Below are 10570 nucleotides of genomic sequence, written 5' to 3' on the forward strand. Positions count from 1 at the left end.
GGACATGACCAACTCAGCATTCCACTGGAGGCTATATGATCCAACAGCAAACTGTTTATCATGAATGTAGGATGTGGGCAAACTCACACCGCCCTGCCACCAGAAGGTTTGCTGAGGGACTTCACTCCCAGGCGCCCGGCTCCTTGAAGTTATCTATTGAGAAATCCAGCACCTATTGCTCAAAGGATGCAGTCTTGCAAGCCTGCTGTGAAGCAAACGGTGGACTGACAATTATCTGACAATCACCCCCCCCCCCCCCCTTTCTCATTATCTCTTTTGCCTAATAAATATGGAGGGCTGTGTAAAGCTCAGGGCCCCGTCCACTAGAGACAAGGTGCTCCCTGACCCCTTCTTTTGTCTCTTGCCTTTTATTTCCACATTTGCCTCCCTTTGTTCAGTCCACCAGGGATTGTGGTGCCCTGAACAGCAACAGAATCAGGCCCTCTACAGGTACCTGATGTATAATGGACACTTGGTTGGTTCATGCCTCTCTGGTCTTTGATCCTGTGTTGGGATATTTTCCTGGCCTCTATGTGGGATCTGTCTTCTCTCATCATATTACATCTCTTCCCCCACCCGCAAGTCCATCCACTGAACCCAGGCAGTACACCAGCATCTGCATGTGTGCCGTGTGTTCCTGCCTCACTTTCCCTTTTCATGCCTTATTCTCATTGTACCACGTTTCCTCCTCAGTTGAACAGACATGGTAGAGGACTTACTTAGTCTGGAATGTGACCATCTGCCCTTCAGGAGAGAACAGCAGGGCTGGGGTGAAGGAGACCCTACTGTTCCCACCCCGACATCCTTCACCCCCACCTCCTGGCTTCCCTTTTCTGCATCAGCACCACTCCTGAACCCCCATTCCTGAGTGTCAGAAATGTGAACATAACTAAAAATGAAACACAGATGCACCCACATTATGTGTGAGTACTCGCTCCATTTATTGTATTTGAGGTGAGATTATTTTAGGGCATGATCCAGGGTAAATTGCTGTAAGGCCTGGGCACCGTGCTGTGAGGTCAAAGGGGGATGGGACTAAGACTGTAGAGCCCTGGCTCCCCCACTACTTGCCAATCTCTGGCCATTTGTGGAAGTCTATTCCACTTTCCCTAGCCTGGGAGACACTGGGATGTTTCTGATCTTGGGGTTCCTTGGGGGGTGGTGGGCATTATTTCCAGGGATGGAGGGTGACATGGGCACTGGTGGGAAGCTTGAGTGTCTCCTCCCAGGCTCTCTCAGTGCCTCCTCATCTGTTCCCTCAACTTCTGGATCCTGAGCACCAGGGCCTGGGCACCCCACCCACTCCTGCCCTTCCAGCAGGGCCTGGTCCAGCTCCAGCTGCTGCTCTGGCAACTCCTCAGCCTGGGCCAGCACAGCTGTGTGGTGGGGCCAGGTCCCTGGTGAGGGGAGTTGGGGAAGGAGCATGAGCCAGGCAAGGTTCTGAGGTCCTAGGAAGCCGTGTTGCACTGTCTGACTGGAAGTGAGGAATTCGACCTACCATTCTGTTTTTCCATCATCTGCCTCGAATCCACTAGGACTGAGCTCATTATGCCCTTTCTCTGTTTGTGTCAGTGACACTGGGTCCCCCATATACCCTGCACTCGCATCCCCACAAGGGTCTGCACACTCCTATTCTGTTCCTGCACCATGTCCCGTACCTAACTCCAGAAATTTTCCCATTGCACCCCCTGGAATTCTCATCCCATGATCAGAGGATCCACATCTTCTCTCAGGATGTTCCTGCACTTCACAGCTGTAGCAGGAACCTGGGTCTCCCTGAGGACACAGACCTCCAGAGTGTTCCCACATGGGAGTTTCTTCACAGACCTTGTACCCTGGGTCCAAAGATGGGGTAGGGTCCTCGTTCCTCACTGTAGTTCTCAGACTTTCTGTCTCCCTCCTCCCTAGCCCTCCTAAGCTGTCATCAGTTGAGGGCCCTACTCCCCTCATTGTAGCCATTCCCAATGGGCCTGAGGCCGTTCCTGTCAATCCTGACTCTTGTAGCTTCCAGTTCACCAGCACCCTCTCCAGCAGTGCTGTCTTCTTGATCTTTAGTGACTTCAACATATGCAGATGTGGTTGGCTGAGTAATGGTCCCCAGTGACGTCCAGTGTCAATCCTTGGAATCTGTGGACACGTTGCATGGCAAAAGGAACACGTAATGAAGATTAAGCATCTTAAAATAGAGAGATTATCCTGGACTTTCTGTGTGACCCAATCAAGTCACATGAACCATTAAAAGCAGAGAAGCTGCTCTGACTGGAGTCAGATGCTGCAGAGGAGCAAGGCAGAGGAGATGCGGGAGAGGGGAGGTCAGAGGTTCCAAACAGGAGGATTGGATATGTTGTAGGGACCTTCTCCTTTCTTTGTCTGAATCTCATGCCCTTGTCATCCCCTAGGCCTCACGATGGGCAAAATCCCCAGCCCTTCCATATTCTCAATCATACTTTCCACTCTCTGACCATCTTTCCACTCATACCCTTTCAGGGTGTCTACAGGCTCTGAGGATACTTATACTATCATTTTATCACATGCTGTAATGTAGTATCAGTGAACCACTCATTACATATGTGCTGCTTTCCAGACTTGCCGTCTACCCTATAGTACATTAATTCCAATAATCCTTCCACCCGCCTGGGATTCCCAATCCAGTGATCCTGCCATCTACTCCCTGTCCCTCACCCTTGGTGTCCTATTCTCCCTTCTCACCCATTTTGAATTCTGTAGTAAATAATTTCCATCCTTCCTTTGCCTCTCCCTTGCATTGTCACATTTGCTTGGCAAAGCTACACAGCTGGTGGATTCCACCTCTGCCTACACTGCACCTGCCCCCATAAGCTGCAGGAGGCTGGAGAGCAGCACACAGCACACTGACTGCTCTCTCTAACTTCATGACCTAAACCTCATGGGGACCCCCTACCACGGCCAGCAATCACCCTCTCCACACATGGCTCACCCTCAGCCTCCTCCTGGCCTGGGTGACTCTTACACACCTTCTCTGTGCTCACACATCCAACCCTCCTTCCCCATTCCTACTTCAGCTGATTATCTTGCTTCCCACTTCATTGAGAAAACTGAACACATTAGAAGATAACTTCACAGATTCCACCACCATCTGCTCATGCATTTACAGCTGCACCACATGTCAGGCCTTTTACCACGTGGATAATTGTTGTGGGTTAACCATCCTGCTCCCAGCCAGAGCCAGTTCCATTGCTGGTGCCCCAAACCTCATCTCTTTTTGTTTACTTAAAAGTGTCAGTTCATCCATTGATACCTTTTTTTTCTTTTATCATCATCCCTTTTCCTCTCACTCTACTGGATCATGTAGCAGTGACAAGAATGCGTATCCCAGGCTCTCAGCTAGAGGAAGCACAATTGATCATGACCCAGCTGTTGCAGTCTGGAATCTATTGCCACATTTGCTGAGACCATGCCTACCATGGGCTTCTTCCAGCCAATGATTGAGGAAAGCAGGGAAACTAAGGCAGGAACATTTCTCCTCTGAAGGCTGACTGAGGCCTCCAGGGATTCCAGATGCCGTTACTGAACTTCCCGTAGCCTGCACTTCGTCTAGGATGCTTCCAGCTGAACTTCTCTCCCTTTTTCCCTCACTGGGGCTGAGACATGCATCAAAGTCTAATGGCAGTTCCAGCCTTGTCTGCCTTTCTCCCCAATCTCTCTCACAAATATTTCCCCTGAGAAATCCTTGCATGTTTAATACTGTGTTGGGGTCTGCTCATCAGGGGACCCTAACTAACACAAGTGGTATTGAGGGTGATCCATGAAAACAGGCAAAAATGGGAATTTAAAATAAGTATTCAGATAAGCTCTCATGACTGTCACAATGATTCAGCGGCATGAGAGGAAAGGGGATGATGATAAAAGAGGGAAAAAAGGTATGAATTGATGAACTGCCATCTAGGCTGGTGGGGGACAGAGAAAGTCCATAGTATAAAGTTCAGCTGAGTTGCTGTGGATCTCCCCAGTGTGGACCTGAGAAGATGCCCTGGTTAGGGGGTGCTATGGCAGATGGGGTGACAGAAGCCTCTGCACTCTAATGATGGAGTGGAGGAAAATCTACAAAGACGGTGGAGTTGGCTGGTTACTGCTCAACCACATTGATACCAGACAGAAGAATAATGAGAATTTGAGGGCTTTGAACAGCTGTCACTGGCTATGTGTGAAAGCCTCTGCAGTGTCTTATGGAGAGGCTTTTATCTCCTGTAGCGAAAGGGCAGATAGCATGGAATGGCAACTGAAGATACCATTGTGAAGGAGACAGTCCTCCAGAGATGTCTGACACAAAGCCAAGGCATGCCTGTTGTGGGAAAGTCAGGGCCCTGGTGGGGAAACCTGAGAATCTGCAAACTGGAACAGGGTTATCCAACGGGTGCCCTCCAGGACCCTTTGGGCATGCAGGGGAGGCTTGCCTTTCTCTAGTAATGGTTCCCACTACCTATGTTGAAAGATGCTACAGAAACTTCATCCCTATGACACAGCAGGAATCCCATTCAGGAGCTTTGCAGGAACTAGCCAGCATGTCCCTGTAGGAGCCTGAGGAGCACATTTGGGATTGGAATTTGAGAACTTTTGATAAAGGAGGCAGAATTTCAGGCTGAATAAATGAAAATCCTTTGGCTTAGGGTACTTTCTCAGGGTGTAGGCTTATCAAGGACCCTAAGGCATGGGGCAAATCCACTGCTGGGGTGGATCCATGTAGACCAGAAAATATGATGCCCAACTATCAACAAGTTACACCTGACTTACTTGCTCTGGAACATGTAGAGGATAGATAATGAGGCTGAGGGAAGTGGGCGTGTGGAATGGAGACATTATGTGAGGCCAGAAGGCCCACCAGGGCCATGCTCCACAGAGGACCCAGAGGGCACACCTTCTACCAGAGCCTCAGGAATGTGCTGGTGAGAGGGACCTGCATGACTAAGAAGTGTCAGGGTATTGTCCTCTGCAGGATAGTGGTGATGGTAGAAAAGGTGATCCCAGAGTTGAGCTCATTAATATCCCTGGTAAGGGTGTGACCCTGAAGAGATAGAGACAAAGTGGTGGTAGTGACCTGCAAAAGCCAGATGGCATGGTTACCATGACAATCTCAGAGGAGCAGCTGAGGGGGCTTGACCTTCAGGGAGTTGTGGGAAGGTTAATAGAGGGTGATGTCCCAGGGGCAGAACAGACAGGCAGCCAGCAAGTGCACTGCTTGATATCTATGATAAGAAAGCAAGAATTGATGAGCAAGAGGCTGAGAGCGTCTAACCCAAAACAATGTCATAATCCCATTCTCAATTCCTAAACTTCAGCCAAGTTTCAGATTCAGATCCCAGTTACAGAGGAGGAGTCCACACCCACAGGATGAAGGACCCTGGAACAACATGGCAAATATATGCTGGGTCAATTCCCTGAGCTCTTCTGCATAGGGATCTACAGCCATTTACTCAGGATATTGTACACTGGGGAAGGGAAATAGGCAGAACTGGGGAGAGTATTGACACTGCCTGTGAGCTGACATTGATGCCCAGATGTTCACAGCACCAGCATGTCTCAATCACAGTGGAGTTTACAGAGGCCGGAAAGTAAACCTGGACACATTATGGCCCACAATGGGACCACTGGATCCATAGACCCAGCCCTGGTTATCTTCCAATTCCCTGAGTGCATTATTGACATTGATGCACTGGCAGCTGAAGTAACCCCCACACTGGGTGCCTAGTCTGTGGAGTAAGGGCTGTCATTGTGCTGAAGGCCAAAAGGAAACCTCTGACACTGTCCCCATCCTGGCCAAATCAAAAATCATAGTGTGTCCCAGGGTTGGAGGACACTGCAAGTATTGTGGGGGTCACACCACCATTAGAGGGCTGAAAGATGAGGGGTGGTGTTGAGTGTGCCTATTGTCTCCATGCAATCCAGCAATCTGTCCACAAAGAAGCCTGACTGGGTCTAAAGAATGGATTAAGATTACTCCAGACTTGGCCAAGTACAAGTTATACTTGCAGCTGCCATGCTATCTTTATATCACTGGTAGGGCAGATTAATAAGGCCTCAGGCACACAGCATGCAGCTGTGGATTTGGTAAGTGCATTCCTTTCCATTCCAATTAGAAAGTAGATATAAGAGTGATTCATATTTATGTGGGATCCACAATACATTTATTTATTTATTTATTTTATTTTATTTTGTTTTTTTGGGATGGAGTCTCCCTCTGTTGCCCAGGCTGGAGTGCAGTGGCATGATCTCAGCTCACTGCAAGCTCTGCCTCCCGGATTCCAGTGATTCTCCTGCCTCAGCTTCCCGAGTAGCTGGGATTACAGGCATGCACCACCACACCCAGCTAATTTTTGTATTTTTATTAGAGACAGGGATTCACCATATTGGCCAGCTTTGTCTTGAACTCCTGACCTCGTGATCCGCCCACCTCAGCCTCCCAAAGTGCTGGGATTACAGGCAAGAGCCACCGCACCCGGCCCACAATACATTTATTTATCATTTGATTTAGGGCTACTGTAACTCTCCTGTCCTTTATAGTAAAGTCTTAAGAGTTCTGGACATACTGGATATCCTACAGAATATTGAATCAGCTCATTTCATTGGCAACTTCATGTTGGCCTGGACTAATGAGCAGGAAGTAGAAAGTGCCTAGAGTTGTTGGTAAAACACATGCACTCCAAACGGTGAAAATAAACCTTACAGAGCTTCAGGAAGGGCCACTGCAGTGAAGTTTTATGGGTCCAGTGTTTAGGGGATTGAAAGGGTGTCCCCTCCAAGGTAAAAGATAAACTGTTGAATCTTGCATCCTCACTACAAGGAAGGAAGCACACTGCCTGGTAAGCCTGTTTGAGTTCTGACAACATCACATTCCACATGTAGGTATATTGCTTTGACCCACACTCTAGGTGACATAGGAGGAGGCCAGCTTTGAGTGGAGCCTACATAGGAAAGGACACTGCAGCAGATCCAGACCATGGTGCAGCCACCATCCCTCAAACCCCCTGGTGCTGGAAGTGCCAGTGGTGAGTTGAGATTCAGGATAGAGTCAAACCAAACACCAGCAGGAGAGTCACAATGGAGGTCTTGGGATTCTGGAGTAGGGTCATGCCATCCACAGCAGAGACATATGTCCCTGTTAGAAGCAACTTTTGGCGGGGCGTGGTGGCTCACACTTGTAATCCCAGCACCTTGGGAGGCCAAAGCGGGTGGATCACCTGAGGTCAGGAGTTCAAGACCAGCTTGACCAACAGGTGAAACCCCATCTGCACTAAAAATACAAAAATTAGCGGGGCATGGTGGTGCACACCTGTAATCCCAGCTACTCAGGAGGCTGAGGCAGGGGAACCACTTGAACTCAGGAGGGGAATGTTGCAGTAAGCTGATATTGTACCATTGCACTACAGTCTGGGTGACAGAGAGAGAATCCATCTCAAAAAAAAAAAAAAAAAAAAAAAAAGCAACTTTTGGCGTGTTCCTGGCCCTGATAAGATAGAATGCTTGACCATAGGAAACCAAGCAACTATATGATTCCAAGTGCCCATATGAATTTGCTTCTGGGTAACTCATGAAGTAAGAGATTGGACATGCCCAATAATATCCAGAATGAGATGAAAATGGTCCACCGGGGTTGAGCCTGAATTCCACATTGATACCCACAGAAAACACCCATCCCTGAAGTGGTACTGAACAACCAAGCAGAATAATTGAAGTTAGCCAGCCCTCACCATAGGTCACCCCAGGCCTGGTAGGAAGGGAACATGAATGAAACAACCACAGTGGCAAGGATGAGGCCACAAATGGGTCCAGCAGTTCTGACTCCCCCTTACCAAGGTAGATCCAGCTTCTGTTACCTCTGAATGTCCAAATCATCAGCATTAGAGGTTAATGATTTGCCCTAGTGGGGCACTATTTCTTTAGGTGAATAGCCACTAAGTGACAAGTTGACTACATTGAGCCACTTCCGTCCTGGAAGAGCCAGAGGTTCATCTTCACAGAGATAGGCACCTATTCCATGAGTGAGTTTTCCTGTCCTGCTCTCAGACCATCAGTGGGTACTACTCTCCAGGGGCTGTTGACATTCCTGATCCACAGGCTTGGTATTGCTCTCAGCGCAGTATCTGCTTGGGAGACCAACTTGACAGGGAAGGAGATGCAGCATTTCCATGGCAGTGGGATCCACTGATACTATCATCATCTGCACTACCCAGGGGCTGCCAGCTACAAAGAATGCTGGACAGGTCTTCTATAGGCACAGCTCAGTACCATCTCAGTACCATATTCTGAGGGGTGTGTGCCATCTTTCAGGAGACAGTGAATTTATTAAATCAGAGATACCTCTAACAGTGCTGTGTTCTTAGTAGGAAGAACATGTGGGTCCAGAAACCAAGGGGTGGAAGCAAGTGTTACTCCATGTCCAGTCTCTTAGATTCACCCATTGGGGTATTTTGCATGCTTTATCTCACAGCTCTGGGCTCCAGAAGGCAGGAGGTCCTGGTTTCCAAAGGAGCTACCATTAAAAGAAGACAAATGACAGCCCATTGAACTACACATTATGGATGCCAGTGGGGAAATTTGGAAAGTACGTGCCCATAGAACAGCTAGCAAGAAGAAGAGTCTTGTCCTCTCTGGGCGGGCATGATAGACCCTGACCCCAGGAGGTAGGTGGGGCTGCTGTCACACAATGGAGGCAGGACAAGTGTGTGTGGAACCCAGGGATCCACTTGGGGGCCTCCTGGCTCCCCTTGTTCCATTGTAAGTTTAAGCAGAATTGTCCAGCAACCCAGCCTGAGAGGATTTGATTTCCAAGGCCACAGACCCCTCAGGACAGAAGGTTTGAGTCACACTCCCAGGTGATCTCCCAAGGGTCCCACTCCTGTACTCCAACGTTCTCAACAGCATTTGTGCAAAGGCCCTGCTTCCCATAAGCTGTTCCCAGCCAGTGATAGCGGGTCATGGCGGGGACAATAAGGCAGGGAGTCCTGGGATACAGAAGACTCCTCTGATGGCCAATTGTGGCTCAAGGACTCCTCCATGGACTTGCACAACTCTCCTTAGATTACCTGTGGTCTAGGACACATTCAACAAACCATCTCTCCTTCTGTCCATCACTTGGGGTCATACTTGCATCTCAGTCTGCTGCTTTTCCCAGGGTTTCCTGGTTCCCTTGCCATATTGTCTGGAAGGTGTGTCCCCTAATAAAAAGCTGCAACTTTCATGACATGATGGCATCTACTTCTTGGAGGAATTGAACTAACAAAATCATTTCCATCTGCACACCAGTGACCTCTTACTCATTCCAATTTGCAAAATCCTTTCATTTGTCCAACTTCTCCCTCCTGCAGCGGCTCCATTTTGCTGGTATTTGTATTATCTATTTCAGTTATTTGATGTTTGCTGTTTTCAGTCACTAAATTTGGGGGGCAGTTTTTTACACAGCAATGGATAACTAATGAAACCCTCTTATGTTTCCATTATTCTATGGGGCTATCTACATCTGTTTTATTTCCTTCCATTTTGATAATATCAGCCATATGTGGTGTTTCCAGTTTTTCTACACCTAGTCCTTTCTTGATATTAGTTTGTCTTTTCTCCTTTGTTCCTTGCCTTTCTTCTTTCTTCTGTTCCTCCCTTCCCTCCCTCCCTCCCTCTCTTTCTTCTCTATTTCCATTCACCCTTCCTCCCTCCCACTCATCTTCTCTCTCCCCTCCCTTCCCCTTTCCTTCCCTTCCCTTCTCCTTCCTTTCTTCTTTCCTTCCTTCCTTCTTTTCTTCTCTCTTTCCTTCCTTCCTTCCTTCCTCCCTCCCTCCCTTCTTTGCTTCCTTCCCTCTCTCTCTCCTTCCATTTTTTTCTTTTTCTTATGAAATATTCCTAGCAAAATAACCCTGTGTGGTTATGCTATAAGGAAGAATTTTCTGAATCTATATGTTAAAATTAGAACACCCTGTATATGGGATACAAGTAAAGAAAAGGAAGTTATTAACAGAGCCTAAATAAAAAATGCCTGGTGTAACCCTGCAGCCAAGACAGTGGCTTTTAACTCTTAATTTCTCACCTTCAACTTAGTGTTTTCAGAACGCATCATCAACATCAACTCTTATACATGCATCATAAAAGTTTAAGTTGATACTATCACTTTAGAAATCAAATTATCATTATCTAGTATGGTTAAAGTCCATACAACATATTATCCAATCATCCCACTCCTGATCATACACTCTGGACACTTTTTTGCCTGTGTGCCTAGGAGACATGCACACTAACAGTTATGGCAAAAACTGGAATCTGCCACATATACATCATTAGGAAAGTAATGAAATTGTGGTGTAATCATAAAATGTAAAACTTCAGCAGTAAAAATGAATGAATGACAGTCTCCCACACCACAGATAACTCCTGCATATAATGCGCATCATGGAAAAATAAATGCAGAAGGAATTTGCCATACCGAAGCATAAAAACCAGCCAAACTAACTAACATTTGGTTTTGGTATATATATACACACACCAAATATATATATATATACACACACAATGTACTATATATATATACACACACCATGTACTATATATA

General features: G+C 47.4%; 1 pseudogene; it reads right to left on the reverse strand.

The window, feature by feature from the left end:
* Positions 1 to 1109: 1109 nt before the first annotated feature.
* The window catches only part of LOC108528404 (mitochondrial coiled-coil domain protein 1-like), a 42019-nt pseudogene continuing 32558 nt past the window's right edge, over positions 1110 to 10570 (reverse strand).

This window comes from Rhinopithecus bieti, unplaced genomic scaffold (genome assembly GCF_001698545.2).
Source record: "Rhinopithecus bieti isolate Rb0 unplaced genomic scaffold, ASM169854v2 scaffold_5150, whole genome shotgun sequence".
NCBI lineage: Eukaryota > Metazoa > Chordata > Mammalia > Primates > Cercopithecidae > Rhinopithecus > Rhinopithecus bieti.